This window comes from Lissotriton helveticus, chromosome 8, assembly GCF_964261635.1.
Source record: "Lissotriton helveticus chromosome 8, aLisHel1.1, whole genome shotgun sequence".
NCBI classification, from domain to species: domain Eukaryota; kingdom Metazoa; phylum Chordata; class Amphibia; order Caudata; family Salamandridae; genus Lissotriton; species Lissotriton helveticus.
The window spans coordinates 80,048,379-80,076,298 of record NC_136069.1 but is presented as its reverse complement, the minus strand read 5'-3'; the positions used below and the strand labels follow the sequence as shown (position 1 = coordinate 80,076,298).

The window sequence follows — 27,920 nt, the reverse complement described above, 5'->3', positions numbered from 1 at the left end:
GTCACCAGACTACACGACTATATGACGCAGGCATACAAGGGACAGCCCTGGACTAGATCCGATCATTCCTCACGGGAAGAAGCCAAAGGATCAAACTCCCACCCTTCCTCTCCGACCCCACCAAAATCACCTGCGGAGTCGCACAGGGTTCATCACTGAGCCCCACCCTCTTCAACATCTATATGGCCCCGCTCGCAGCCATCGTCAGCCAACACGGCCTCAACATTGTATCCTATGCCGACGACACCCAGCTCATCTTCTCCCTCAACAAAGACCCCTCCACTGCCAAACTCAACTTCCAGAAAGGAATGCAAGACGCCGCAATCTGGATGACTAACAGCTCAACGCCAAAAAGACAGAAGTCCTCGTCCTCGGTACCACACCTTCTGCATGAGACAGCACCTGGTGGCCACCCACCTCGGAAGCCCACCTACCCCCTCAGACCACGCCAAGAACCTCTGCATCGTACTCAACTCATCACTCACCATGAACCGACAGGTCAACGACGTCACCTCCAGCTGCTTCAACACCCTCCGCATCCTCCGGATCCCCCCTGAGTCAAGAAAGACAGTCACCCACGCACTCATCACCAGCAGGATGGACTATGGAACCGCACTTTATGCCGGCATCAACAAGTCCCTACTCCGCAAACTCCAGACAATACAGAACACTGCCGCCAGACTCGTCCTCGGCATCCCCCAACATGAACACATCAGCCAACACCTACAAAGTCTCCACTGGCTTCCAGTGGAGAAAAGAGTCACTTTCAAAATTCTCACTCGCGCCTAGAAATGCTTACACAACAACGGAACCAAATACCTCAACAGAATCACCTTCCAAGTACCCAAAAGAAACCTCAGATCTTACAACCTCGCACTGGCCGAAACCCTGCGCGTCCACGGAGCCAGAGCAGGCGGAAGATCCTTCTTTCACATTGCAGCCAAGACCTGTAACGAGCTACCGGCAGACATCGGCTGCACCCCCTCCCTGAACACTTTCAGGAAAACCCTCAAGCCCTGGCTTTTCGGCTAAACAAATCTGCGGACCCCCTCCCCCTTCATGGCCTTGAGACCCTCACGAATGAGTAGCACGCTTACAATTCCCTGATTGATTGATTATACCAGTAAACAAAGCACTTGTCACTTTATCTTGTCCTGCTCATTAGTTGCTGATCTCAGAATTGAGTTTTTAAGGCCGGTCTGATGGAAATCCAACTTTAGAACTCACGTGGATGGTCTGACATTTTTACAAAATCTTTGAAAAGCATGTTTTGCTGTTCTTAATTTTATAAGGAAATCAATAGCAATCAGAAGGAGATATGAGATGATCCCAATGTGATAATGAGATTGCCAAACCCTGTATCTGAACTTTACCTTTTATAGTACTGTTATATTTTTTCAAGCTGCCTTTTTAATATTTTTAGAGGATTAAATAAAGGTTTATGATGTCTCATTATTTCAATGATTATGAGGGGTTGTCTTTCTAGTAACCGTTACACATAGTTTTTGCACCTTCACACGTAAAGCTATCAACAAAAAGGGTCCCCTTAGGATCAGTGGGCTCCTCTCCCCTTATTTACCGACCAGATCCTTAAGATCGGCCCATGACCGTCTATTGAGAATTCTTAGGATCAGGAGGATGAAATGGGGAGGCAGATCCTTCACCTATCTGGCCTCCAAACTTTGAGACTCTATGCCCCCGGAGCAGAGGCATGCAGAAGAGGAGTCCAGTTTTAGGAAAGGTCTTAAAACCTGGCTTTTCTCTCTGTAGTTCCCCATAGTTCTCCCTACTGGTTAGCACAACTTACCTAGCGCTAGGAAGCCTCCGGGCAGTCATGCACTCTTCAAGTACCTATTCCTAAACCTTTGTAGAAAACAACAGTCATACAAGGAGAATATTTTAATATTTTAAGAACAATTATTTGTACTGGACAATTTTATGGCTGTCTTTTATGGTTTATGCCAAACAATGTTTCACTTGACTTGACCTCAGCAGGCCATCATCCCTGTGATGGCTGTGATTCTTAATGAGTCACAAACTGCGACCTACCTCATTTATATTCATGAGGTAAGTTGATTTGTGACCCACAAGGAATCCCTAACTGAAACTCACTGAGTTTCATACATTTGGAATACTGATTTTGTAACTGCGATTCGGAGAGAATCGCAATTAGGAAACCGGTATTCCTAATGTTTGTACATCGGGCCCTCAGTTATCTTTGTGGTTACAGGCTGGTGCCTATGCAAGGGCTCTTTGAATTTTTAATTAGTCCCTTGACCCCCATCCCCCCCCCCCCCCCCCCTTTGGTCTAGCTAGTGAAGCCTGAAACACAAACTTCAATGGCCCTTCTGTATGCCTGTTTAGCACAACATAATATTTTTCTGAGATGTACAAAAGAAAACAGAGTTCCATGCTGATTTTTTTGGGTGCTCAGCTGAAATTTGTGCTTGTAGAACTGGACCAGACCCCTGGTTTGACTCTGGCCATTAATTCTTTGTTTAACCCAATCTCGTTGTTAATCGCCAGTATTGTCTTCACTGTATGTTATATGGACCACACCGCACTCCTGTGGAGTGGGGCCTCTCATCCCTGTGCCTCTATAATTGCACAGTCTATACAGCTCTTATTTGCTGATCACCAGACCTACTGCGCCCTTCTTACCTCATTCGGTACACTTTCAATATTGGCTTTGCTGTGGGAAAGAGTCGACCCTTGCAGTACGGTGCACTGCTGGATTCCATCTGTTCAGCATGCAATGGCAGCTAAAAACATTTGAAAGTGGTGAGGCGTAAAAGTTGAGGATGAGTGTACAGTGGCAGTCCATTGGCGTTGAAAGGCTTGGACAACTGTTTCACATTGGTATTCTTCTTTCTTTTAAGGAATTACAGAGCTCATTTGGTGTGCACAGGAAGGCCTTCTTAAGATACTTGCAGCTCCGAGACTAGCTCGCTCACCTTTGAGCTAATGAGGTTTCTGTGTAACAGAACCAGTTTCTGAGTTGCTTCTACAGCTGGCCTAAATTTGACTCTTTTGGGGTTTTCTATCAGATCCCTATGAGCTGCAGGCCACACACGCATTACTTTGAGCAACTGTCGATTAAGTGTGGACCTCCTTGTCCTTCTCAAAGACATCAGGCTTAGCAATCAGATAGCTTAAAAGAATCGTAATATATCTTGCTTAAAAGTCTACTCGTTCAAAGTCCTATATGATATGTACTATACACCCCATCAACTGTTTTAAATGGGTTTCACGGAGACTTTCAACTGTCAGGGCCGTTTCTAGGTGTTTTGCCGCCCTAGGCGAGAATTGAAAAATGCCCCCCCTCCCTTTTACTACCATCACTCTGTCCCCTGTCTTAAGAAGCAACCGGCTGTCTATGCTATAAAACAGTGTAGGTTCCAAAACTGAGAGCGCCCTGCCCAGCTATAAAGTACTATATAGACGTTCATGCACGTATTATTCAGAAGCATCCGAGCAGGCTGAGGTAACAGCGAGCAGACAGACTCCCTCTCCGGCCCCACTAATGCCCTCGTCTCTCCTTCGCTCGTGACCCATTCTTAAAGAAATGCATGCCGCCCACATCAATGGACTGCAGGCAAGGAGCGGCCTCCAGGGAAATGTCTTTACTCTGTCCCTCATTTCAATTTCTGGACTGGAGTGTCGTGGGGTCCTCTTGCTGATACCAGTGAAAGAAAGGAGGGGTATTGCAACCCCAGGGCACCAGAGATGTATACACCCTCTGGAAAGATTCAGCTATACAAGGATCTGTCATGATACTGACACACAACCCTGCTTCTTTTTTTATGCAAATGATACTGGTCTCTTTTCAGTAAGCTACTTGGCTCGATGCTTCTTTCTTAAGAAAGTACAATTTGATTCCCAATCACGATCCCTAGTAACAAAACGATAATCGACTCCTAACATAGCACAAACCAACACTGAAAATGTTACACGCAGATCTCTGCCGCAGGTACACTAATCCACTGAGCTTTCCAGTCCGCACCGGGCGGCCCTTTCTTTAGCTGTCTAAACATTGGCGGTGTTAAGTTGAAAGGTTTCGTACACAGACACTGAGCAAACATTGCATCAATATCAAAGTCAAGAAGTCCAAGCACCCAGAAGCAGCCCTGTGCTGAACGCAGTGCTATACAACAATCACAATAACAATATTGGAGTAGGGCATTTCATAGGTTTCTCTTATCTTACTTTAGTGAAAATGTATTCAGCTCAAACCCTTCAAAACCACTTCTTTCTAGGCACATTGTCTCATGGAAATATCTTTTCAGTTCAATTCCACGCGACAGGGGGTCTGATGCCAACTGGTGCAGTTTCCTATTCTGCAGTGTGGGAAACTAGTTTCATAGTTTTGCAGGGTATCTGCCAAGTATGCATAGCTTGGCTATGGATGAGAAGGGGGCATCTAGACTTCAGCATGACACTTGTAAACAAGAGACACCGAAATCCACAGCTGCCCTCAAACAAAAGTTTGTCACTGTATTCCAACCAGTCCCCTAATCCCTCACTTCCTCCCACATACTCTCCTAACCCATCACGGCACTCTCGCACATTACCCAAGTCACACTCAGCACCCTAAGTCCCCTAGAGGACCCTCACCACCACCTCCTATATGCGCACACTTCAGGTTTTCATTCTTCACATCTCCCTTAGCGCCTTGCTGATCCATCTCCCTTCTGGTTTCTCTAAGCGCCCACAGTTGGCCTCCTAGACCCCTCCCTGCACCCCACTTCAGCTCATCCACATCCTGTCAGCACCCCTCACCTGTGCACACACACTCTCTCACACCCCTCACATGCCCTCCTCCACCACACTACTGCAACCCTTCTGTACAATCTTTCTGCACCCCTACACCTCCCTGCACCCCCTCGTGGGGAACTTCAGCCCCGCTGCCAACCTAAAACTGGCCTGAGGCCTGTTCTGTGAGTCTTCTGGCGAGATGTAACAGTGCAGGATAATGTACTTGAGACCTGCGCTGTGTCTTCTGGGGGAGATGTAGCAGCGCGGGGTAGTGCACCTGAGGCCTGTGCTGTGAGTCTTCTGGGGGCAGATGTAGCACGGTAGGATAATGCACCTGAGGCCTGTGCTGTGAGTCTTCTGGGGAGACATAGCATGGCAGGATAATGCACCTGAGACAAGTCCTGTGAGTCTTCTGGGGGAGGAAGAGTGTAGCACGGAAGGATAAGGCACCCCTTAGGTCAGTGTTAGGGTACCAGGAGAGCGAGAGATTGTAGTGTGGAATAAAGCACCAGTCCTGAGGATAGCCCGAAGGCACCCTTGAGGCGAGGGCTAGCACAGCAGGAGGATAACGTACATGAGGCCTGTGCTGTGAGTCTTCTGGGGGAGATGTAGCACGGCAGGATAATGCGCATGAACAGAGAGGCTTCTCACCGGAACGAGGAGTCCTCGGGCAGGCCCGGGGAGTCTCCATAAAGTGCTGAATAAGCCGGAAAGGGGGAAAAAAGCAGCGTGTCAGGGAGGGTTTGTCACAAGCTTTTGAGGCAGGAAAGAGCCGCCCCTCTGCCTCCCTCCCCTTCTCTATCCGAGACCTGCCAAGTCCGGTTACAAAGGCAGGTGCCACTACCTCTGAAAAAAACACCCAAAAGACGCAGGCCTCCGGAAAAGATGCAAGCGGGCTAAACAATGTAAGGCAAAAGTTAATTCAGGGCATGCTCTTCACCACTACATGTATGGGCGACGAGCACAGGGAGCTTGTTGTTCCAGGTCAGGTGTGCGATTGCACTAAGGGGATTCCCAAACTCATGTGTTTTGCCGCCCTCCACCTTTTGCCACCCTAGGCAGCCGCCTAGTTCTGCCTAATGGTAGAAACGGTTTTGGTGTAAGGGTTCGATTGTTGATACTACTCATGTTTTTGTCACTTGCCCAATCTTGCTACCATTTTGGGTCACTATCTTTAATAAATGTAATAACCTTCTGCAATGATGTTAAATGGTATTCAAAGTTGATTATTTTGGCTCTGAGCATTCTGGCACTGAGCAGGTGTGAGTGTAGGCACACCTACGGCATAGTCGGTCTACTCAAAAAGCCAGGTCTTCAGCTTCTAGCTGCATTCAAGAAGTGAGGAGGAGGTTCTTATGAGTAGAGGCAGGTCATTCCATGCTTTAGAAGCAATGTAAGAGAAGGCTTGACTAGCAGATCTGTTTTCCATTACCGTGGGATTTGTTCAAGTAGGAGTCCTGATGAGCGAATGTGTCTGGAAGGTTTGGACCGCTTTTGGCCGCCATAAGTGTGGCAGGGTATGCTCAGACGTGAGTCCATTGCTCACTTTGCCACTGGATTCAAGCAAGCCGGGCTGAAGACGGCTGTATTGCCAGAAACCGGTCCTCTGAAGCTTGTTTCCGGTCCAGGGAAGGCATGGCTTGGCATTTCGGGCTGGACTGTTCCCATGAGGCACAGGGTCAGACTGATTTGCATATAGCCATGTCTAAACTGGGGTGGCAGAGTGGGCTAAAGAACGGTGATGGATTAAACCCAGATCTTTTGACTGGGTGTGAGTGTTTGATTGGTTCAGATGCTCCGTCCATCACCACCCCCTTTTGTACCGCTTTTGGCCGCCATAAGTGTGGCAGGGTATGCTCAGACGCGAGTCCCTTGCTCACTTTGCCACTGGATTCAAGCAAGCTGGGCTGAAGACGGCTGTAATGCCAGAAACCGGTCCTCGGAAGCTTGTTTCCGGTCCAGGGAAGGCATGGCTTGGCAGTTCGGGCTGGACTGTTCCCATGAGGCACAGGGTCAGACTGATTTGCATATACCCATGTCTGAACTGGGGTGGCAGAGTGGGCTAAAGAACGGTGATGGATTAAACCCAGATCTTTTGACTGGGTGTGAGTGTTTGATTGGTTCAGATGCTCCGTCCATCACCACCCCCTTTTGTATTGCTTTTGGCCGCCATAAGTGTGGCAGGGTATGCTCAGACGTGAGTCCCTTGCTCACTTTGCCACTGGATTCAAGCAAGCTGGGCTGAAGACGGCTGTAATGCCAGAAACCGGTCCTCGGAAGCTTGTATCCGGTCTAGGGAAGGCATGGCTTGGCATTTCGGGCTGGACTGTTCCCATGAGGCACAGGGTCAGACTGATTTGCATATAGCCATGTCTAAACTGGGGTGGCAGAGTGGGCTAAAGAACGGTGATGGATTAAACCCAGATCTTTTGACTGGGTGTGAGTGTTTGATTGGTTCAGATGCTCCGTCCATCACCACCCCCTTTTGTACCGCTTTTGGCCGCCATAAGTGTGGCAGGGTATGCTCAGACGCGAGTCCCTTGCTCACTTTGCCACTGGATTCAAGCAAGCTGGGCTGAAGACGGCTGTAATGCCAGAAACCGGTCCTCGGAAGCTTGTTTCCGGTCCAGGGAAGGCATGGCTTGGCAGTTCGGGCTGGACTGTTCCCATGAGGCACAGGGTCAGACTGATTTGCATATAGCCATGTCTGAACTGGGGTGGCAGAGTGGGCTAAAGAACGGTGATGGATTAAACCCAGATCTTTTGACTGGGTGTGAGTGCTTGATTGGTTCAGATGCTCCGTCCATCACCACCCCCTTTTGTACCGCTGGAAGGTTTGTGAAAGCAGATGTGACCCTTGAGGTATGCTGGGCCAATGTTTTTTTTTTTTTTTTTAATCTTTTTTTATTGTATGTATCTTGGTCAGTCAAAGAAGACAGTGGTCCATTTCATGTACATACATAATTGCAAAACTCCATACACAACAAAGTAACAAATTAGCATGTTCAAAATAATCGCTGCATCTGTTAGCAGTTAGTTTACACAACCACATTACAAACATTTTTCTTGATGTATCTCTAACAAAATTAGATTATATTTTTGACATTTACTAGAGAGAACTTTAATAATCCCCGCTCACTAGAGCATGGTGTAAATATAACAGCCTAGATAGTATAATGAGTGCTTACGCACTAATGTACATAATCAGTCCGCTGTTTTCTTGGAGCTAAGGTATTGCGAGTCCCAGAAGTCCCTAGGCCGGGAGGCCTGTGGTAGTTCCTCTTTATATGTTTCCAGCCTCTCCATGCAATTTGTCATATCTATTAGCCAGTCTTAACATTTCGGTCCGCATTTGCTTCCCATCTCATTGCTATTTGTCGCTTAGCTAGCAGCAACACCACTGCCAGAAATTTACATCTGCGAGCCAATTTGATCTGAGAAATACCTAAGAGATACACCAGGGGTGCATTGGGGACCTGCTCGGATAGCATAATAGTGAGAATGTTGGTCACTTCCAGCTAGTAATACTGGGCCAATGTTATGTAGTGCCTTCAAAGTGTGGATGAGGAGTGTAAATTGTGCTAGTTTGTGAATGGTGAGCCAGTGGAACTCCTCGGTGTGTTGTGAGATGGAGTGGCGGGAGGTGACCCTCAACACTGGAGAAAGCCATTGAGGGGACCGGCTGCAGATGAGCAGCATAAGAGCAACACAAGGATTGGATGGAGCGGGCCGCCTTGACGCTCCAGTAGGCACAGGAGACCTGTGCCTGCTCTCCACCCAGCTTTCTGAGACAGCCAGGTGAAGAGGTTTACAATGCGCATGTCAGGCTAGCCATCGAAGACAGCCAACCAAAGTGACTTGCGCAGTGTAAACTGGTGGAGTAAGCACCACTCCCCGCAGCCAGTCAGCAGCAGTGCCCCATCCCTGGGAGCAGTGAAAAATAAAATGGTAGTTCATTTTATTACCTTTTTTCACTTTTGCTGCACTGGTAGCAGGGGGGAGATGCTCCTCTGCCGTAATGGAGGAGGGGGGGGGGGGCTGGCGTGATGGGACTCCAGCATGGGAGGTTGAGAGTGATTCTGGCTGCAGAGTTCTGATTGGTATATAGTCTTCTGGTGAGTTTTTTGGTGATCCCGGCTTCAAGGGCATTCCCATAGTCCAGCTTCCTTGTAACCAGGGCATGCGCAACGATTTTATAGGTGTTGATTGGGAACCATTTGAAAATCTCCGTTGGCATCTTCAAGGTAAGGAAGCAGGAGGCGGCGATGGCACAGACTTGGGCGGTCATGGGGATTTTTCGGTTGATTGTAATCTTGAGGTTCTTGGTGTGGGTGGTGGGGGTTGGTCCTAGCTCTGTTGGCCACCAGGTGAAGTCCCACAGTGATATGCTCTTCCTGAAGATGACAATTTCATCCTTATCGGTGATCTGATTTAGACAGTGGTGCGATTTCAGTGATGCAGTTGTTGAATTTGATCCGGGTACTGGCCGTTTTGTCCATGAGGTACAGAACGACCGCATGTTGTCGGCATAAGAAAGGAAATTGATATCAAGTGAGCTAATTATGCTGACTAGAGAGATTATGTAGACATTCGTTGTAATTATAGTTGCTAGATTGGGTATTTCTAGCTCTTGGCTACAAAGGGAACGACTAGATCCAAAAGCTTGCTGGCAGAAATGTATCCTTGCTCTTTGGTTCGAGTTCACCATTAGTCAAAATCACCCTAATACACGTAAACTATGTGAGCTATGGTTTCCTGTCAGGGAAAGGTTTGCCTCTCATATTTGCCTCTGGTTATCTGCACGAGATCCTATGTATTTCATATTCTTGTGTCTATTCTTGTTTTAACGATGTAGAACTATGGGCTTTATTTATGAGGCCTTGCGTCACTTTTACGCCGCCGATGCGTCACTTTTTGTGACGCATCAGCAGCGTAAAAAACTTAGCATTGTTGCACCATATTTACAAAGTGACGCATCTAGATGTGCTACTTTGTAAACCCCTGCGCACCATTATACCTGCGCCAGGTATAATGTATGCATGGGGGGCGTTCCGACGCAAGAAAGGGTCGTAGAAGTGATGCAGTGAAATCTATAAGATTTCACTGCGCCACTTGTAGGAGGCAAATGCGTCAATATCTTACGCCTGCCTCATAGCAGGTGTAAGACTGATGCAGGGACATTTAACATGGAACTTGCCCGTGCCATTGCTGGAGTTGCATCACTTTTGTGACACACTCCAGCAATGCGTCATTTTTGCGCCTGCAGATATGTTAGAAATACTGACGTATCTGTAACTCCTTGCGACATGATGCGTTATACTGTAAATATGACGCATCATTGGTGTCGCTAGGAGGGCGCAATAAAAAGTGACACCTCGCTGTTTTCACGCAGCTATGCGTAACTTTTCATAAGTGAGGCCCTATGTTTATTAGAGTGGTATGACAAATTAAGTCTTAATCTTTGTATGCAATCATGTATATTTACTGTGTGAAGTTGTAGGATGTTTTTAACTAATTGTTAATTTACCAAGAAAAAAAGCAACAAAATCAAGTGTGAATTCTGGTTCAGTTGTAGTTTTGTAAAAAAAATTAAAGAGCAATATTCTAGTCTAAGAAGTAGAACAGTGCACTGCGTGAGAGGAAATATGAGTTTCTGTCTCAGGGCAACAAGGATGCATCTCTGGCCTCAGAGTCGGGTGCTGGAAGAGGAGGTGTAAACGCCACATCCTGGGCAGAGCGAGGTCTCCAGGGAAAATGCACGACACTCTTCCTGTTACTGAACCTCGATCTGAGCTGAGCCGGGCACCAGACTCGAGCCTGGCCGGCCCAGCATGAGGCTTGGGTCCGGAGCTTTAACAGGCCCGCTTTGCTCACACTGGAGTTTCCTGGCTGCAGACGGGGAACCAGAGACCCGGCTTTGTTTTCTTCACATACGAGTGACTCTCATGAGCACGTGCAGCCCATATCAGTGTCTGCGTCACTCCTGGCGCGAGCGGGCCTTCCAGCGGAGGCTTCTGTGACGCAGCCGCGGTGAGGAGGAAGAAACAGCAGTGACAGACGCGAGTACTACAGGGGGGCAGGGCGGTTCAGCCAATCACAAGGCTGCCTGCGAGAGAGCCCCACCCCCTCCTCCTTGAATTAACTCTACAGGTGAAGCGAGAAGGGGCGTGGTCTGGCATCAGCAATGCATAAATAGGCAGACTAAAGGTCGTGCTCAGAGACACAGAAGAGCAGGAAAGAGGGAAACGTGCAGAAGAGGAGCCCAGACGGGGCGTCACCAGAGAAAGGAAAGAAAAAAAGAAGGAAGCAAACTGCAGAGAAGCTCAACTCCTGGGGCCGAGCTCCGGAGGGTCCCGGCTCAAGGGAAGGTCTGAGCTCCTGAAAGCTCTAAGGAATCCAAGCTGCCAATGATTCCAGATTGAAAAAAGTCTGGAGGGTCGGAGCTCCGGTGCCCGAGCTCATGTGGTGCACGCTCCAAAGAATCCCGGGTCCAGGAGGTCTTTGCTCCTAAAGGGCCACATTTAAAAATGATGCAAGATCCACTAGCTGTAACATCAAGGTTCTAGCTTCTGCAGGACACTGCTCTAGAAGGTGCCAGCTCTAGAAAGTCATTGCTCCAGAGGATTCAATCTCACTGGGGTTCCAGTTCCACGGGTCTGAGCTCCAGTAGATCCCAGCTGCAGAGGATCTTAGCCGCAGGAGGTTTGTGCTCCCGAGGAGTGAAGCTCCAGAACTCAACATTGTGGACATCATGGGCCTTTTCCTGAGCACACTCTACGACACTCTGATGGGCTTTCGTGCATTGAAAGCTCGGATCTTGATGCTGGGGCTCGACGCTGCTGGGAAAACTACAATCTTGTATAGATGGAAGCTGAATAAGACCGTGGTCACCATCCCTACAATCGGCTTCAACGTGGAAACGCTGGAGCCCACCTGGAACGTGTCCTTCACTGTCTGGGATGTCAACAGCCAAGACAAGATCAGAGCTGTGTGCAAACACTACTTCATCAACATGGACGGCCTGCTGTTTGTGGTGGACAGCGCTGACTCAGAGAGGTTTGAGGAGGCCCGAGATGAGCTGGTGGACTTCCTTGACAATGTGGAAATGCAGGACGTACCTTTTGTGCTCCTTGCTAACAAGCAGGACTTGCCTGGAGCCAGCAGCCCCTCCGGGCTGGTGGAAAAGCTTGGTCTTCAGAAGGTGCGGGGGCATGAGTGGCATGTCCAAGGATGCTGCGCCACCACAGGGGACGGACTGGTGGAGGGTCTGGAGAAGCTGACTGACATGGTCAAGCAGTTCCGGAAGAGCAGGGCAACATGACAAAGACTGCTTCTGTCCCCCTCATGTTTTGTGGATTGGAGAGACTCCAAGCAGGAGTTAGAGAAAATGGGCTGCCCTGCCTATACTGTGGACATCTCTACTCAGTGACCTAAGGGAGAGGTCCCAGGTGTGCTGCAAAGCTGCTTCCATCCTGGGGCCTACATTAAGACTTTTCAAAGCTATGAAATACTGTGACAAAATACTCAAGCAATACAGGTGGAGAGAGAAGTTGAGATAGTTTGCATTCTTCTTCTGCCACGTCATGGTTATCCTATGCACATTCATCTCCTTCCATGGCAAGAGTTTAGTTATTTTCATAATTAAAAACAGAGCTCAGCAGTACCTATGTTGAGATAACTTCCTACTGATCACAGCCTCTCCTGTTATACATACAGTGCAATGTATTTTTTTCAAAAATATTGAACTGCTGCAAAACCTGCTGTTTAACTGCAAAACAACTGCACTATCTGATATGTTTTTCAACTTGAATAATAACTTTTTAAGAACACATTTTGCAATCATTATTGTATGTAAATAAAAAAAATAATATTTTTACAGTGGTTAAGTGTTGAGATTTTGGGAAATAAGAATGTACTGTAGTCACATATTATTTCCCTTCAGGAAATGAAACATGACTGCAGCGTTGAGGGTGAGCTGCTGCGATACCAAGCGAAAGGTCAGGACTAGGACTGCTCTGTTGCTCATTTTATGTTTTAATGATAAGATTTTTACGATATTTGTGTAACTCTTAGTCTCAAGGTACAGCAGCCTAGCCCAAAACTAAACAAATGGTACCCTGCACAGGGATCAAAATCACACCCTCTGCCGAGCTGGTTCTAGAGCAGTGATTCCAAACCTTTTTGACTTCTGCGGACTACCACTTAATAATTACTGAAATTCGGGGATTTCTATCATTTTTAATTTAATCACAAATAAACACAAAAATTCAAAATTTTTATTGCAGTGGTAAGGTTGGAGATTTTCTAAATTCAACTTTGGCTACTCATCAGCTACTCATCATCCACACTATATCTGTTTGATTTACCTGCACTTCTTTCACTGATCATTTGAGGATGCCAACTTCAGTTTTACATTGTGGTTCTTTATTTACATACATTTTTATCAATCTGCTAATAGTATTTACTTTTCTAAGCAGTCGTGCACCCTTAATATAGCATTGGGTTAACAACCACATTTCCATACTTTGACAATCGTTTTTCAATGACCAAAAGTGGTAGGAATTTCTCAGGTTTAAGCATATTAAAATGAACATCTCAGGAAATGACATAATTTGATATGATCCAGATCAGCTCACTGGGGTAACAGGAGTGGCTTTGATACAGAGGACATCGCCATGCGGGGGCTGATGGATGAAATGAGTTAAATACCTTAAATAACCCTATAGAAGCATGTCACCAGGGTAGGACTGCAGCCCTATTTCTGTGTAGTCATTTTCCAATCCTTTCTCACAGACCGTATGTGGTCTCCAGCTTTATCTTTGGCAATTTCTCCCTGTGTCTCCGGCCTTCTACTGTGTCATAACCAAACGTAGGTATTACTCTCAGTTTCACTCCTTCCTTGCTTAAGCACAGCCCTTACACGCTGTCGTAGTATCTAATTTGCTTGTGCTTTTAAAAGTAAGAAGGACAGAGAAAAAAGAAAAAGTAGAAAAAGAGATACAAGGATAGAGAGGAAAAAGAGAGAGACAGCAGGAGGGGAGATTTGGCAGAGAAAAATTGAAATTGTGAGGGAGTGAGATGGAGAAAAAGCAAAGAGAAGAGTGAGAATGAATGAAGGATGACCTGGCTCAAAGGAATGTCTGACAAATGTTGAAACACAAATATGAACATACAAATATGTCGCGACAAAAATTTTTGATGTCAACAAATATCGACGTCGTATCTCCAACAAGGTAAGTACAAAAATATCGGAAAAAAAATGGAAAAGTAAAATAAATTAAATAATACTTATAAATGTAATAAACATAGTTAACAATATTTTATAATATTTAATAATAATTAATATACATAATTTGAATGAAAAAATATCAAACATATACATATAATACATAATATATATGCTTACTTAATAATAACTTATAATAATATTTTAATAACTATAAATAAAATTATACATTACAAATACATCTATACACATAAAATAATATAAATAAAAATTAAATAAAAATGTAAAACAAATTTAAAAAAGTAAGGAGAAAGTTGGATAGCGTAGGGGTAAAAATTACTATTTCAACTCCAGAGAGTGCAACAGTAGGGAAAGTGTTGGATAGCCTAGGGGTAAAAATTACTATACCAAGTTCAGAGAGTGCAACAGTAGGAAAAGTGTTGGATAGTGTAGGGGTAAGAATTACTATTCCAACTCCAGAGAGTGCAACAGTAGGGAAAGTGTTGGATAGCCGTAGGGGTAAAAATTACTATTCCAACTACAGAGAGTGCAACAGTAGGGAAAATGTTGGATAGCGTAGGGGTAAAAATTACTATTCCAACTCCAGAGAGTACAACAGTAGGGAAAGTGTTGGATAGTGTAGGGGTAAAAATTACTATTCCAACTCCAGAGAGTGCAACAGTAGGGAAAGTGTTGGATAGCGTAGGGGTAAAAATTACTATTCCACTCTCCAGAGAGTGCAACAGTAGTGAAAGTGTTGGATAGCGTAGAGGAAAAAAATACTATTCCAACTCCAGAGAGTGCAACAGTAGGAAAAGTGTTGGATAGCGTAGGGGTGAAAATTACTATTCCAACTCCAGAGAGTGCAACAGTAGGGAAAGTGTTGGATAGCGTAGAGGTAAAAATTACTATTCCAACTTCAGAGAGTGCAACAGTAGGGAAAGTGTTGGATATCATAGGGGTAAAAATTACTATTCCAACTCCAGAGAGTGCAACTGTAGAGAAAGTGTTGGATAGCGTAGGGGTAAAAATTACTATTCCAACTCCAGAGAGTGCAACAGTAGGGAAAGTGTTGGATGGCGTAGGGGTAAAAATTACTATTCCAACTCCAGAGAGTGCAACAGTAGGGTAAGTGTTGGATAGCATAGGGGTAAAAATTACTATTCCAACTCCAGTGAGTGCAACAGTAGGGAAAGTGTTGGATAGCGTAGAAGTTAAAAACAACATACTTAAAAATAATTAAAATATAAAAAAATATTACTGAATTAATTATGAAATAACTATAAACTATTTAAAAATACCAAAAAATAATTTAAAATATAATTACCAATCAATAATTAACAATAAATTAATAATAAATACCAATACATAAAAATGTATAATATTAATAAATAATTAAAAAGTATTTTTTTAAACATAACAAGAACACACTAATTATAAAAAATAATTACCAATTAACAAATATTGAACAATTAAATAATGTATACCAAAAAAACTTAATTACTACAATTAATTACCAATTAATAAAAAATAATTTCCAATTCATAATTAACAATAATATTATCAATACCAATTAATAAAAATTAATTATTAATTAGTTACATTCGAATTACTTCCCACCCTATTCCGGGGAATACGATTTTAGAGAAAGTAAATTATTTTAATTATTTAGGCATTCTTTTTAGTTCCTCCTTTTATTAGAAAATACTTTTAATTGCCAGAGTACAACTTTTTAAAAGGAATAGTGAGGCAATTTTTAGATTTTTTCACAAGCTGAGACAGAAACCCATCAAAGAATGAACCCACCGTTTAAAGCCAAATGTATTTCTGTTGGGGCAGAGGGAGTGGGTTTATGGAGGTATGCAAACGCGACCCCTCTCCAACAGGTGGAAAATAATTTTTTGCAAAGATTAATAATGGTGCCTCCAGGGACTGCTACACTGATATGCCATGAAGAATTAGCCCTTAGTTATTGAGAAGACACACTGGGCCTGACACATTTACTAATGAGGATTAAGACTTGGACAAACCCAGAGGCAGAGTATGTCCGATCTTGCATTTCCACTTGTTTTTCTTTAAATGGGGTGGCCCGAATTCCTTAGTGCACCTACCTGAAGGAAAATTTTGAATCTATAGATAAGAAAAACCTGTTCACAAATCCTGCACGGATAACTTTAAAAACCAAAGAGTTTAAAAAGTGCTTTCTGAACCATCGCTCCAACATAAGGCTTCAGAAGGAACAATCCAAGGTAGCAATTAATAGATATATTACGATCTCCATGACTGCTAATATAGAACCATACCTACTCTGAGTAACAAACCCAGTTCACTACTGCTTTCTATCTTGAGGTTCCCTGTATTACATTTTAAGGTGGCTTTTCCTCATCAATGCATTTGGTCACACAACTTACCCCTCTGTGGGTGTGATCACCACAGAACCGTGGCCTCCATCACAACTGAACTTCAACCCACAATCAACACCACCTTCAAAACAGGCACCTTTCCAGACTACTGGAAGCGCGCAGAAGTCAGACCCCTGCTCAAGAAGCCCACAGCTGACCCCTCCGACCTCAAGAACTATCGGCCCATCTCGCTCCTCCTATTTGCAGTCAAAGTTGCAGAGAAAACAGCCAACAGGAAACTGACACAATTCATTGAAGAGAACGCCGTCCTCAACCCTTCCCAATCCGGATTCCGAAGCAACCACAGCACGGAGACCGGCCTACTGGCCGCCACAGACGACATCGGCACCCTCCTGGACCAAGGCCACTCCGCAGCCCTCATCCTACTCGACCTATCAGCGGCCTTTGACACCGTCTCCCACTGCACACTAGTCACCAGACTACACGACTATATGACGCGGGCATACAATGGACAGCCTTGGACTAGATGTCCATGGACTCGACAATTCTCGCTCCGGAGCCTACTCGATTCACGGGTTCACACTCTGCGACTCTGGGCAATAGCTTGCTTAATCTCCACAACGGCCCCTCGCGGCGGGATGCCTGGCTTTCACCTTGCGGATACCCTACCGGGGTTATCTCACAGGGGAATACCAGGACGGGTTCCCTAAGCAAGCGCTTAGAAACCGCTCGGTGATTTGCGCTATATAAAATTCCTGTACATTTACATTTACATTTACTAGATCCGATCATTCCTCACTGGAAGAAGCCAAAGGATCAAACTCCCACCCTTCCTTTCCGACCCCACGAAAATCACCTGCGGAGTCCCACAGGGTTCATCACTGAGCCCCACCCTCTTCAACATCTATATGGCCCCCCTCGCATCCATCGTCAGCCAACACGGCCTCAACATTGTATCCTACGCCGACAACACCCAGCTCATCTTCTCCCTCAACAAAGACCCCACCACTGCCAAACTCAACTTCCAGAAAGGAATGCAAGACGCCGCAATCTGAATGACGAACAGCTCAACGCCAAAAAGACAGAAGTCCTCGTCCTCGGTACCACACCTTCTGCATGAGACAACACCTGGTGGCCGCCCACCCTTGGAAGCCCACCTACCCCCTCAGATCATGCGAAGAACTTCTGCATCTTACTCAACTCATCACTCACCATGAACCGACAGGTCAACGGCGTCACTTCCTGCTGCTTCAACACCCTCCGCATCCTCCGGATCCCCCCTGAGTCAAGAAAGACAGTCACCCACGCACTCATCACCAGCAGGATGGACTATGGAACCGCACTTTATGCCGGCATCAACAAGTCCCTACTCCGCAAACTCCAGACAATACAGAACACTGCCGCCAGACTCGTCCTCGGCATCCCCCAACATGAACACATCAGCCAACACCTACAAAGTCTCCACTGGCTTCCAGTGGAGAAAAGAGTCACTTTCAAAATTCTCACTCGCGCCTAGAAATGCTTACACAACAACGGAACCAAATACCTCAACAGAATCACCTTCCAAGTACCCAAAAGAAACCTCAGATCTTACAACCTCGCACTGGCCGAAACCCTGCGCGTCCACGGAGCCAGAGCAGGCGGAAGATCCTTCTTTCACATTGCAGCCAAGACCTGTAATGAGCTACCGGCAGACATCGGCTGCACCCCCTCCCTGAACACTTTCAGGAAAACCCTCAAGCCCTGGCTTTTCGGCTAAACAAATCTGCGGACCCCCTCCCCCTTCATGGCCTTGAGACCCTCACGAATGAGTAGCACGCTTACAATTCCCTGATTGATTGATTATACCAGTAAACAAAGCACTTGTCACTTTATCTTGTCCTGCTCATTAGTTGCTGATATCAGAATAGAGTTTTTAAGGCGAGTCTGAAGGAAATCCAACTTTAGAACTCACGTGGATGGTCTGACATTTTTACAAAATCTTTGAAAAGCATGTTTTGCTGTTCTTAATTTTATAAGGAAATCAATAGCAATCAGAAGGAGATATGAGATGATCCCAATGTGATAATGAGATTGCCAAACCCTGTATCTGAACTTTACCTTTTATAGTACTGTTATATTTTTTCAGGGAAACATCAGTTACAACGCAACTTTTACTCCGCACTACCATTACAACGCAACTATTACAACGCAAGTCATTACAACGACTTGCGCTGGAGGGCACTCTAGGATAGGGAATAGTTTAATTACTATCCAACACCTTCCCTACTATCCACGGGGACTGGAGTTGGAATAGTAAATTAAACTATTCACTATCCAGAGCCCCCCAACGCAAGTCGTTGTAACCACTTGCGTTGTAAAAGTTGCGTCGTAATGGCATGCGGAGTGAAAGCATGCGTTGTAATGTCATACATCCATTTTTTCAATCTGCCTTTTTAATATTTTTTGAGGATTAAATAATGGTTCATGATGTCTCATTATTTCAATGATTATAAGGGGATGTCTTTCTAGTAACTGTTACACATAGTTTTTGCACCTTCACACATAAAGCTATCAACAACAAGGGTCCCCTTAGGATCAGTGGGCTCCTCTCCCCTTATTTACCGACCAGATCCTTAAGATCGGCCCATGACAGTCTATTGAGAATTCTTAGAATCAGGAGGATGAAATGGGGAGGCAGATCCTTCACCTATCTGGCCTCCAAACTTTGAAACTCTATGCCCCCGGAGCTGAGGCATGCAGAAGAGGAGTCCAGTTTTAGGAAAGGTCTTAATACCTGGCTTTTCTCTCTGTAGTTCCCCATAGTTCTACCCTACTGGTCAGCACAACTTACCTAGCGCTAGGAAGCCTCTCGGCAGTCATGCACTCTTCAAGTACCTAATCCTAAACCTTTGTAGCAAACAACAGTCATACAATGAGAATATTTTTAATATTTTAAGAACAATTATTTGTATTGTACAATTTTAGGACTGTCTTTTATGGTTTATGCCAAACAAAGTTTCACTTGACTTGACCTCAGCAGGCCATCATCCCTGTGATGGCTGTGATTCTTAATGAGTCACAAACTGCGACCATGAGGTAGGTTGATTAGTGACCCACAAGGAATCCCTAACTGAAACTCACTGAGTTTCATACATTTGGAATACTGATTTCGTAACTGCGATTCGGAGAGAATCGCAATTAGGAAACCGGTATTCCTAATGTTTGTACATCGGGCCCTCAGTTATCTTTGTGGTTACAGGCTGGTGCCTATGCAAGGGCTCTTTGAATTTTTAATTAGTCCCTTGACCCCCCTCCACCCCCCCCTTTTGTCTAGCTAGTGAAGCCTGAAACACAAACTTCAATGGCCCTTCTGTACGCCTGTTTAGCACAACATAATATATTTCTGAGATGTACAAAAGAAAACAGAGTTCCATGCTGATTTTTTTGGGTGCTCAGCTGAAATTTGTGCTCGTAGAACTGGACCAGACCCCTGGTTTGACTCTGGCCATTAATTCTTTGTTTAACCCACTCTCGTTGTTAATCACCAGTTTTGTCTTCACTGTATGTTATATGGACCACACGGCACCCCCGTGGAGTGGGGCCTCTCATCCCTGTGCCTCCAGTAATTGCACAGTCTATACAGCTCTTATTTGCTGATCACCAGACCTACTGCGCCCTTCTTACCCCATTCGGTACACTCTCAATATTGGCTTTGCTGTGGGAAAGAGTCAACCCTTGCAGTACGGTGCACTGCTGGATTCCATCCGTTCGGCATGCAATGGCGGCTAAAAACATTTGAAAGTGGTGAGGCGTAAAAGTTGAGGATGAGTGTACAGTGGCAGTCCATTGGCGTTGAAAGGCTTGGACAACTGTTTCACATAGGTATTCTTCTTTCATTTAAGGAATTACAGAGCTCATTTGGTGTGCACAGGAAGGCCTTCTTAAGATACTTGCAGCTCCGAGACTACCGCGCTCACCTTTGAGCTAATGAGGTTTCAGTGGAACAGAACCAGTTTCTGAGTTGCTTCTACAGCTGGCCTAAATGTGGCTCTTTTGGGGTTTTCCATCAGATCCCTATGAGCTGCAGGCCACACACGCATTAATTTGAGCAACTGTCGATTAAGTGGTCTACACAGTCTGGACCTCCTTGTCCTTCTCAAATACATCAGGCTTAGCAATCAGATAGCTTAAAAGAATCGTAATATATCTTGCTTGAAAGTCTATTCGTTCAAGGTCCTATATGATACGTACTATACACCCCATCAACTGTTTTAAATGGTTTTCAGGGAGACTTTCAACTGTTTTTGGTGCAGGGGTTCGATTGTTGATACTACTCATGTTTTTGTCAATTGCCCAATCTTGCTACCATTTGGGTCACTATCTTTAATAAATGTAATAACCTGCTGCAATGATGTTAAATGGTATTCAATGTTGATTATTTTGGCTCTGAGCATTCTGGCACAGAGCAGGTGTGAGTGTAGGCACACCTACGGCCTAGTCGGTCTACTCAAAAAGCCAGGTCTTCAGCTTCTAGCTGCATTCAAGAAGTGAGGAGGAGGTTCTTATGAGTAGAGGCAGGTCATTCCATGTTTTAGAAGCAATGTAAGAGAAGGCTTGACTAGCAGATCTGTTTTCCATTACCGTGGGATTTGTTCAAGTAGGAGTCCTGATGAGCGAAGGTGTCTGGAAGGTTTGTGAAAGCAGATGTGACTCTTGAGGTATGCTGGGCCAATGTTTTAAAAAAAAAAAATCTTTTTTTATTTTATGTATCTTGGTCAGTCAAAGAAGACAGTGGTCCATTTCATGTACATACGTAATTGCAAACCTCCATACACAACAAAGTCACAAATTAGCATGTTCAAAATAATCGTTACATCTGTTAGCAGTTAGTTTACACAACCACATTACAAACATTTTTCTTGATGTATCTCGAATAAAATTAGATTCTATTTTTTACATTTACTAGAGAGAACTTGAATAATCCCCGCCCACTACAGCATGGTGTAAATATAACAGCCTAGATAGTATAAAGAGTACTTACGCAATAATCTACATAATCAGTCCGCTGTTTTCTTCGAGCTAAGGCATTGCGAGTCCCAGAAGTCCCTAGGCCGGGAGGCCTGTGGTAGTTCCTCTGCATATGTTTCCAGCCTCTCCATGCAATTTGTCATATCTATTATCCAGTCTTTACATTTCGGTCCGCGTTTGCTTCCCATCTCATTGCTATGTTTTGCTTAGCCAGCAGCAACACCACTGCCACAAATTTACATCTGCGAGCCAATTTGATCTTAGAAATACCAAAGAGAAACACCAGGGGTGCATTGGGGACCTGCTCGGATAGCACAATAGTGAGAATGTTGGTCACTTCCAGCTAGTAATACTGGGCCAATGTCATGTAGTGCCTTCAAAGTGTGGATGAGGAGTGTAAATTGTGCTAGTTTGTGAATGGTGATACAGTGGAGCTCCTTCGGTGTGTTGTGGGATGGAGTGGCGGGAGGTGACCCTCAACACTGGAGAAAGTCATTGAGGGGACCGGCTGCAGATGAGCAGCATAAGAGCAGCATAAGAGCAGCACAAGGATTGGATGGACCTGGCTGCCTTGACGCTCCAGCGGGCACAGGAGACCTGTGCCTGCTCTCCACACAGCTTTCTGAGACAGCCAGGTGAAGAGGTTTACAATGCGCATGTCAGGATAGCCATGGCAAGAACGCCAACAAAAGTGACTTGCGCAGTGTAAACTGGTGGAGTAAGCACCACTCCCCGCTGCCAGTCAGCAGCAGTACCCCATCCCTGGGAGCAGTGAAAAATAAAATGGTAGTTCATTTTATTACCTTTTTTCACTTTTGCTGCACTGGTAGCAGGGGGGAGATGCTCATCTGCCGTAATGGAGTGGGTATTGAAAATGGGTTAACCCAAACAAAATGTAGTGGTGGTGGGTTGCACACCTAAGTTCCATCTAATTTTACAAGTCTTTGTAACCTAAGTCTGGCGTGCTCAATGGTACCGCGCCCAGCTCCAATGGCGCGTGAATGTATTAGACACAACAGTGGGGCACTTTGAGAGGTGCCCCTAACCATGGCACAGTTGCTGCTGTCCGCTTTTGCAGTAAATATCATTCAATGTCATCCGTTTAACACTTGATACTCCTTATTTAATCCTCTTCTCACTTCTGTACTCGTAATTTAAACCACATGCAAGTGCGAAGCCAATTTTCAAGGTTTCTCATATTCGAGATGGGCCATCCATGCCTCTTCATTCAAGAATACGCAGTAATGCTCATTTCATCCAAAAAGCAGTTTATTAACATAACCCAATGCATTTCGAGCCTCCAAGGGCCCTTCATCAGGGGTAACAGTGAAAATAATTAAACACCAATGAATACAATGCACGCCATTTAATGTACATCATTTCCCCTTATAAGATTCCTGGCTCAAAAATTAATAACATTGGCTACCATGAACCGCAAAACGCGCTACGTACTGTCCGGACATTTCATCATATATCCTCTTATCACCAGTTATGCTCTGCTACTTTACATGGCATTGTGCTTTATAAACAATCCTGATACAGATTGCTACGATACTCGTATGCTAACGCTAAATAAAAACTCACCCTGCGCTATTGGCCCCTTTCACCCTCGTGGTAGTTCACCGACGTCATACCCTTCAATTAACATTTCTCATCACATTTTTTTCATGGCTGACTCAAAACTTCTCCCTCGCTCTTCCCACCCCAAGCGTTTTTTAACTGGTCTTCCTTAGCTAGTACATAACGCTCTCCTATACAAGCTTACTGAATCCTTACGAAATAGGCTGGTGAACCAAACGCTTGCCATCGACTTCCCCCTGACACATACCTGCTCTCAAACATACGTCCTCCTTCCTGTACTGAAAAAATGCTAATCCCCGGCGGAACCTCCTCGCTTTTAGGAAAAGCTGCTAGCGCCCCTCCTCCCCATGTGCTCTCCCCATTACGTTAGTCATTTGCACCTGAACTATTTCGCACTCTAAAAGCCTTCTGCTATACTACCAATACCATGTTGCATCGCGGCGGTAAATGAAAAGTACATTTCTAACACATAAGTTAACCTTGAGGAATTGTGTCTGATAACAATCTAGAACATAAAGCACTTGTCTGACACGTTAATAGTTCCATAATTAATTATTGCTTGTGTTCAATGTCCCTTTTCTCCTTTTATTCCTATCTAATTGGGTGCAAACCCGGCGGAGCCGAAATATTGAACATCATGTAGTGGGGGTGGGTTGCACACCTAAGTTTCATCAAATTTTACAAGTGTTTGTAACCTAAGTCTGGCGTGCTCAATGGTACCGCGCCCAGCTCCAATGGCGCGTGAATGTATTAGACACAACAGTGGGGCACTTTGAGAGGTGCCCCTAACCATGGCACAGTTGCTGCTGTCCGCTTTTGCAGTAAATATCATTCAATGTCATTCAATGTCATGTTATTAATTTTTGCGCCAGGAATCTTATAAGGGGAAATGATGGCCCATCTCGAATATGAGAAACCTTGAAAATTGGCTTCGCACTTGCATGTGGTTTAAATTACGAGTACAGAAGTGAGAAGAGGATTAAATAACGAGTATCAAGTGTTAAACGGATGACATTGAATGATATTTACTGCAAAAGCGGACAGCAGCAACTGTGCCATGGTTAGGGGCACCTCTCAAAGTGCCCCACTGTTGTGTCTTAACCCAAACAAAGTCACAGGGACCTGGGTAGTTTACGTGAAAGACAGACTGGGGAGGGTGATGGAGGGGGGGCTGGCGTGATGGGACTCCGGCATGGGAGGTTGAGAGTGATTCTGGCTGCAGAGTTCTGATTGGTATATAGTCTTCTGGTGAGTTTTTTGTTGATCCCGGCTTCAAGGGCGTTCCCATAGTCCAGCTTCCTTGCAACCAGGGCATGCGCAACGATTTTATAGGTGTTGATTGGGAACCATTTGAAAATCTCCGTTGGCATATTCAAGGTAAGGAAGCAGGAGGCGGCGATTGCACAGACTGGGGTGGTCATGGTGATTTTTCGGTTGATTGTAATCTTGAGGTTCTTGGTGTGGGTGGTGGGGGTTGGTCCTAGCTCTGTAGGCCACCAGGTGGAGTCCCACAGTGATATGCTCTTCCTGAAGATCACAATTTCATCCTTATCGGTGTTCTGATTTAGACAGTGGTGCTATTTCAGTGATGCAGTTGTTGAATTTGATCCGGGTACTGGCCGTTTTGTCCATGAGGTACAGAACGACCGCATGTTGTCGGCATAAGAAAGGACATTGATATCAAGTGAGCGGATTATGCTGACTAGAGAGATTATGTAGACATTCGTTGTAATTACAGTTGCTAGATTGGGTATTTCTAGCTCTTGGCTACAAAGTGAACGACTAGATCAAAAAGCTTGCTGGCCGAAATGTATCCTTGCTCTTTGGTTCGAGTTCATCATTAGTCAAAATCACCCTAATGCATGTAAACTATGTGAGCTATGGTTTCCTGTCAGGGAAAGGTTTGCCTCTCATATTTTCCTCTGGTTATCTGCACGAGATCCTATGTATTTCATATTCTTGTCTCTATTCTTGTTTTAACGATGTAGAACTATGGGCTTTATTTATGAGGCCTTGCATCACTTTTACGCCGCCGATGCGTCACTTTTTGTGACGCATCAGCAGCGTAAAAAATTAGCATTGTTGCACCATATTTACAAAGTGACGCCTCTAGATGTGCCGCTTTGTAAACCCCTGCGCACCATTATACCTGCGCCAGGTATAATGTATGCATGGGCGGCGTTCCGACGCAAGAAAGGGTCGTAGAAGTGATGCAGTGAAATCTATAAGATTTCACTGCGCCACTTCTAGGACGCAAATGCATCAATATCTTACGCCTGCCTCATAGCAGGTGTAAGACTGACGCAGGGACATTTAACATGGAACTTGCCCGTGCCATTGCTGGAGTTTCATCACTTTTGTGACACACTCCAGCAATGCGTCATTTTTGCGCCTGCAGATATGTTAGAAATACTGACGTATCTGTAACTCCTTGCAACATGATGCGTCATACTGTAAATATGAGGCATCATTGGTGTCGAAAGGAGGGCGCAATGAAAAGTGATGCATCACTGTTTTCACGCAGCTATGAGTCACTTTTCATAAATGAGGCCCTATGTTTATTAGAGTGGTATGTAATCATGTATATTTACTGTGTGAAGTTGTAGGATGTTTTTAACTAATTGTTAATTTACAAAGAAAAAAGCAACAAAATCAAGTGTGTATTCTGGTTCAGTTGTAGTTTTGTAAAAAAAATTAAAGAGCAATATTCTAGTCTAAGAAGTAGAACAGTGCACTGGGTAAGAGGAAATATGAGTTTCTGTCTCGGGGCAAAAAGGATGCATCACTGGCTCAGTGTCCGGTGCTGCAAGAGGAGGTGTAAACGCCACATCCTGGGCAGAGCGAGGTCCTAAGGGAAAATGCACGACACTCTTCTTGTTACTGAACCTCGATCTGAGCTGAGCCGGGCACCAGACTCGAGCCTGGCCGGCCCAGCATGAAGCAGCTGGGGTGCGGAGCTCTAACACGGGGAACCAGAGACCTTGCTTTGTTTTCTTCACATATGAGTGACTCTCATGAGCACGTGCAGCCCATATCTGTGCCTGCGTCACTCCTGGCGTGAGCGCGCCTTCCAGCGCGGCTCTTCCAGCGGAGGCTTCTGTGACGCAGCCGCGGTGAGGCGGAAGGAACAGCAGTGACAGACGCGAGGGGCAGGGCGGTTCAGCCAATCACAAGGCGGCCTGCGAGAGAACCCCACCCCTCCTCCTTGGAATTATCTCAACAGGTGAAGCGAGAAGGGGCGTGGCCTGGCAGCAGCAATGCATAAATAGGCAGACTGAAGGTCGTGCCCAGAGACACAGAAGAGCAGGAAAGAGGGAAATGTGCAGACGAGGAGTCGAGACGGGGCGTCACCAGAGAAAGGAAAGAAAAAAAGAAGGAAGCAAACTGCAGAGAAGGTCAACTCCTGGGGCCGAGCTCCGGAGGGTCCCGGCTCAAGGGAAGGTCTGAGCTCCTGAAAGCTCTAAGGAATGCAAGCAGCCAATAATTCCAGCTTAACTAAAGTCTGGAGGGTCGGAGCTCTGGTGCCCGAGCTCTTGTGGTCCAAGCTCTAAAGAATCCCGGGTCCAGGAGGACTTTGCTCTTAAAGGGACACATTTTCAAACGATGCAAGATCCACTAGCTCTATCTCCAAAGTTCTAGCTTTTGCAAGACACTGCTCTAGAAGGTGCCAGCGCTAGAAAGTCATTGCTCCAGAGGATTCAGTCTCATTCGGGTTCCAGTTCCACAGGTCTGAGCTCCAGTAGATCCCAGCTGCAGAGGAACTTAGCCGCAGGAGGTTTGTGCTCCAGAGGGTTCAAGCTCCAGAACTCAACATTGTGGACATCATGGGCCTTTTCCTGAGCACACTCTACGACACTCTGATGGGCTTTCGTGGACTGAAAGCTCGGATCTTGATGCTGGGCCTCGACGCTGCTGGGAAAACCACAATCTTGTATAGATGGAAGCTGAATAAGACCGTGGTCACCATCCCTACAATCGGCTTCAACGTGGAAACGCTGGAGCCCACCTGGAACGTGTCCTTCACTGTCTGGGATGTCAACGGCCAAGACAAGATCAGACCTTTGTGGAAACACTACATCCTAAACACAGACGGCCTTCTGTTTGTGGTGGACAGCGCTGACTCAGAGAGGTTTGAGGAGGCCCGAGATGAGCTGGTGGCCTTCCTTGAGAATGTGGAAATGCAGGACGTGCCTTTTGTGCTCCTTGCTAACAAGCAGGACTTGCCTGGAGCCAGCAGCCCCTCCGGGCTGGTGGAAAAGCTTGGTCTTCAGAAGGTGCGGGGTCATGAGTGGCATGCCCAAGGATGCTGCGCCACTACCGGTGACGGACTGGTGGAGGGTCTGGAGAAGCTGACTGACATGGTCAAGCAGTTTAGGAAGAGCAGGGCAACATGATAAAGACTGCTTCTGTCCCCCTAATGTTTTGTGGATTGTAGAGACTCCAAGCATGAGTTAGAGAGAACGGGCTGCCCTGCCTGTATTGTACACATCTCTACTTAGTGACCTACGGGAGGGGTCCCAGGTGTGCTGCAAAGCTGCTTCCATCTTGACTTTTCCATTAAGACTTTTCCATTAAGACTTTTCAAAGCTATGAAATACTGTGACAAAATACTCAAGCAATACAGGTGGAGAGAGAAGTTGAGATAGTTTGCATTCTTCTTCTGCCCTATCATGGTTATCCTATGCACATTCATCTCCTTCCATGGCAAGAGTTTAGTTATTTTCATAATTAAAAACAGGCTCAGCAGTACCTATGTTGAGATAACTTCATACTGACAGCGGCCTCTCCGTTTATACATACAGTGCAATGTGTTTTTTTCAAAAATATTGAACTGCTTCAAAATCTACTGTTTAACTGCAAAACAACTGCACTATCTGATATGTTTTTCAACTTGAATAATAACTTTTTAAGATCACATTTTGCAATCATTATTGCATGTAAATAAAAAAATTATATTTTTACAGTGGTTCGATGTTGAGATTTTG

At 45.4% G+C, this 27,920-nt stretch overlaps 1 protein-coding gene and 2 pseudogenes across 2 annotated transcripts in view; 2 read left to right on the top strand and 1 right to left on the bottom strand.

Annotated features, from left to right (window-relative positions):
* The window catches only part of LOC144772394 (uncharacterized), a 552,770-nt gene that overhangs the window by 133,739 nt on the left and 391,111 nt on the right, over window positions 1-27,920 (bottom strand). The window lies entirely within an intron of this gene.
* On the top strand, window positions 11,000-12,636 carry LOC144771476 (uncharacterized; annotated as a pseudogene).
* Window positions 26,169-27,894, top strand: LOC144772391 (uncharacterized; annotated as a pseudogene).